Below are 5,265 nucleotides of genomic sequence, written 5' to 3'. Positions count from 1 at the left end.
ATAAGCGCATTTTTCTTTTCATCTTTTGCTGCACCTGTTTCAGAACAATATATACCTACATAATACGCAAGCCGTACAAGCGCAGCTGGTACATTATAAACTTGTGCATTATTGCATGCATTGCCAACTGAGATGAGAATTTTCACAAGCTGATGTACAAAATAATTGAATTTTTAAATCTAATACTCGTTTACAATTCATTCCAATAATCAGCTTTATTACTTTGACAAATATTAAATCCTTGATCCACTGTTAAGGAGTAAAAAAATTCAAAAAAAATTGACAAAATTAAAATGATCATGATAAGGGGTCGCATAATGTTGGTCGTGTGATAAACAATGGCAATCGTTTTTAAAAATCATAAAAATTTAAAATCATGACAATTTAACAGCATAATTCTTTCGACAAATTTCAATTTTTCAATTACGGATTAATTTTTCGGATTTATTTAAATCGAATCACATACAATCCAGCCAGAAAATGAAGCTGAAAAACAAACATTTCTGAACATAAATTTCTGAACATACTTCAAAAATATTTGAACATTATGAGAACGCGTATTTCAATGCAAAATTTCATTATCTTTCAGAATCAGGCTTCAAACTTGAGATTAATGCATTATTGAGCATGTTATAAGCAATTTTGTATCGAAAAACGTCGTTTTTGCGTAATTCGAGAATATTATATTTGTTTCTGGGAGAAAACGGCTAAGTAAAATCGCACATTGAAAAAATGTCAATGCAATATCTGATAGTTTTTTGTCTCACCTTTCCGATGCCGTTTCCAGTATAAAAAGGGGAATTCGCCGATCAGGAAATATAAATAATAGGTAGCAAACGGAAACAAACGAGATTCGTTAGCGCATAATTTTCTTCTTATGATGTCATACATGCGCAAGCATTATTTGTCCAAGCTCCGAATGTGCATTAAGAGACCGATCGATTTTTACCGAAATGAATTTCAGCCAATTTGCCCTCGGCGGTTTTAAGCTTCGGGCTATGGCGCTTGTTCTCGTGACAAATTATGATCAATACATATTTAGATATTAACCTGTAACATTATGCAGTGGTGCAATTCTGTTCATACTCTACATGTTTACCTCTTCCTGGGGCGCTTGTTTCGCTGAATTAAATGGTTTTGTGGATCATGTAGTCATTTGTTCAGGAAAATTATCGGAGGGTGTGTATGGAAGTCTAAAAAATTATGACCCAAAAAACATTTTTTTATACACTTCAATATTTTCTTTCAACTTTGACTCTGAATAAAAAATTCAAAATAAATAGCATTGATTAACTTTTTTGAAGTAGATCGAATACTCACAGCGACATGTATGTATGCGTCCGTGTGAAACGTGGCTCCTTCTGAACTGTATGTGCGTGTGCGAGGAGTCCTTGTGAGTAGTAGAGTGCTAACCAAGACACAGATCAAATCTGCCTTGTCTTGTATCTTACTTGATCCTATTTTAATATTTCTCATCAAATAACTTTAAACATTCACGTGTTCAATAAAGTGTTCTTAAACAAAAGTATCACTTTATATTTACTCTATACCATATAAAACTTGATTATTATGGTAAGCTACTATTTTGAAGTTGCCCAATTTCATTATTTAAATTAACGTTTTTACATAGTTATCATAAACTTGATAAAATTCTATATTTTTGCTCTTTGAAGTATTCATAATAATAGCATGTGCTTTATCACCCTTAAGCGCCGAAGGCGAATAAAAATCACCAGCATCTCATTGGATGTATCAAATGAAACCAAAAACTCAATAGTTTCGTGAAGAGATTTTTTATTTTATTATTCAAGCGTCTTTCGTGAAGCTCCAACCGATCAAGTCTGGCCCGGCCTAGTCACCAGCACCGCTCTCGCCTCTCGTTGCCATGGAGATTTTCGTCGCTCGATTCTTCTTTTCTTTTGCATTAATTCGAACATAACATATTTAAATATTCAATCTTCGAGCTCTCTTTGTCGCATCATTGACCGAAATTATCCCTGATGCAACTGCGTACCATATGCCCCTTTTAGACTTATTTTCATGCATACGGCTGCATTATTTTACTTGCCGAGTTGGCCAAGCTAAAATAATGCGTACGCTCTACCTTCGCAGAAGTTTGCGAATATTAATCCCTTTCGAAGACATCCAAATTGTGCAAATGTCAAAGCGCGGCGGCGAGCTTTCACTTAAAACTCCTATAGTTTTATAAGCGACAACATACTCGCCCTTGCACTAATGCACCAAAACGAATAATGATGACTTCCCGGCAGGGCACGGCATAAGTAGTTCGAAGAGGCTGGAAGATTAATTTATTAACGGTGAGAAAATTTAGCAGAATGAAAAAATTGGCAAACCTAGATTGAAAATTAAAATTTATTATAATAAAAAACATGAAACATTAACATAACAATTCAAACCGAAACATTGGAGTAGTGAAAATTTTAACATCATTAGATACCTTGGAAAATGACACGATCATAGGTATTATAATATTCTGCATGAAAAAACGTATATCGCTGCGCACAAAAGGCGGACGAAAAGAAAAATTGAATGTATCATAGCGTTTGAGTTCAGTAGTTGGTCTCAGGTGCTCTACAAGGTGTACATATACTCTTACTCATGCTTATACAAAAGCCCGCAGTGATAATAATGAGTGTGACAATATCACATACATATACAATACATTTAAAAGGCCTGGCAAGCAAAAGAGAGAAAATGCAGGCATACGCACAAGAGACAGATATACGATGGAAAGGCAGCCGTAGCGATTATGTGAACGCGTCTGGCTTCTTTTCTTTTCCAACCTCGGCGCGCAAAAGCTCCCATATGCAAGTGGCCGAGAATGTATATATTCGGTGAATATAATGTAAGTCCACTTCTCTTTCTCATTCGCGAGTAAAATAAGTATCTGCACCAGTGTGATTTGCATTAGAATGACCCTGCAGAGAGAGAGAGGGGGAGTGAGAGAGAATGAGAGAAAACGAGCGCTCACAGAGGTGACGATGATGATGATGCTGCGGCCGCCACTGGTCGCAGCAGCAAATTTCGCACTCCTTCTACGCTCGCGCACGCCTGGAATATATTTATTCGCTGCGTGAATGACTTTTCTTTTTGGTCTTTTCTATCTATGAGCGCGCACGTGTGTCCGCGCGAGAGTGTGTGCGTGTATGTAAGCCGGGTACTTCTGTAGCGCGAAGGAATTTAATTACAGCCCGGCATACATGCATGTATATAGACCGCTTATTCTCTTCTGGGGCCTTTTTTGTTCACGTGTGCCTTGGACCAGTGCGAGGTTATTTTAATTGGGAGAAATGCATCTTGTAAGTTTTAATGGAAATGGCTACCATTAGTGTGTTGCATGTTACAGTGTATAGCTAGTTTGCCATGGTAAGCACTTGCTACATCGCTCTCGTATAACGTGTTTATTGTGCATTACTCGTTTCTCTTCTTTTTTTCCATAGCCTGGCTGTTTTTTTGCATCTTTTGTTCTTGCCTAGCCAAATTTTACTGAAATATAATGGATTCTAAGCTTTTTACCTCTCGATACTTTCACATGAGTCCTTGATTTTTGTGTCTTTAGTCGTTTGTTTGCTTATTTGCTTTAAACAGACAATTATTTGCCATTAAATGGAAATTGCTCAAATTGTGGCAGAAAATATGATCTTAACGTGGCATTTACATGACATCGTCACATGTTCTAATGATAATTTCAACATTACAATTTTATATGAAAATGACCTTTGAGATTTCTTCATAATCCTTTGCAAAATAATCCCCTCTGGAAGTTACTCATATCACAATTTGGATGTATTAGAATTTTGCATATTCCTCAAAATGAATTTAGTATTGCAAAATATTAATAATGATATCATGGAGTTTATGGAATCCACGTGAAGTACAAAAGTTTCCACTTACAGTTTAGTGACAAACTCATTTATGTTCTTTCCCATTTCTCAAGGTCCGAATGTGCTGCATGTTGTTCAATTAATGCGATTCTAATTAACTACAGTTTTCAATGTCATATGATTATAATTTTTACAATAACTTGGAGAACAAAAGTAGACTCTGCATGCTTCACACACGGGGTGGTGTATGCATTAGCTGAAAGCCTACGACTATGACAGCTTGTGAGTATAATATACGTGGCACAGCTATTATGGATTAAACCGTCGACGTAGATCAGGCATGTACGATGCACTCAACGCGATTAATCCTTTATGCCGGAGTAGAATAATTCTCGAGCTGTTATATCTTCGAAAGGAACCTAGCGTACATCTGTTGTGCACATATATGTATAATCTACTTCGAGCACAATGATTAAGGAACAATCAATTTCGTACACAGACCCAACAAGTCACAAAGATTGCTACTTTTGCCTATTGCTTTACAAAATTACGAATTAAGGGTTCAGATGCTCCTGAAATCTATATTTTTTATGTTCATTCTTTTTCAAGATTTCATCTACCTTTCAAACTTTCAATTTTTAAAATTCGAAAATTGATATTTTTCAAAAATGTACAACAATTTTCGTTCGACATAATTTTATACCTTGAATTAAAATTTTTATCTTCGTCTAGATTTTTGGTTATTTTGGTTTTACCCGAATTTTTTCACTTCCCATAATAATCAAAGGTAATCATATCATCATATGATCTATAATTCTTAGTTCGTACAAACATCTTTAAGATATTAATGTTTACAGACACAACCCGAGCTGAAAAAATCACGCTAATGATCACTATAAAACAGGGTTAAAAAAAGTGAATTGTTGAAAATATTTGGATTATATATTAATTACCAAGTTTAAGAACGAGTATTTGGACTGAGATTGAATAACGCATTGAAAAGAAATTAAAATTTTTACTAATAACATTTCTATAAACTTGTAAAAATGACAATATTACAATCAAGTCTATAATATGAACGTGGATATCATCTTACGTGGTAAATGCTCAGAATTTTTTAAAGAATCGTGTGCCCGTATTTCACTGATTTTGACGCGGGCTTTCGTTATATTATTGCACGTACGAAAGAGTCCTGAAGCCAAAAGTTTAGATCCCCCATTGCTCTCAAGCCTCCTACCCCACCCCCTAAAAAAGGTCTATTTTTTATCTATATTTATTATGAAGGTCTAAAGCACTTATATAATCTGAAAAAATTGATGAATATACATTTCGACAATACCAACCCCCTTCGATATGGAAGTTTTTACAAAACAATTCAATTTTCTCATTTCAATTTTTTTTAACTTCCTAATTTCCGACC

The sequence above is a fragment of the Trichogramma pretiosum genome, unplaced genomic scaffold, assembly GCF_000599845.2.
Source record: "Trichogramma pretiosum strain Unisexual culture from Peru unplaced genomic scaffold, Tpre_2.0 scaffold10, whole genome shotgun sequence".
NCBI classification, from domain to species: domain Eukaryota; kingdom Metazoa; phylum Arthropoda; class Insecta; order Hymenoptera; family Trichogrammatidae; genus Trichogramma; species Trichogramma pretiosum.
Note: the sequence above shows the minus strand (reverse complement) of the source record.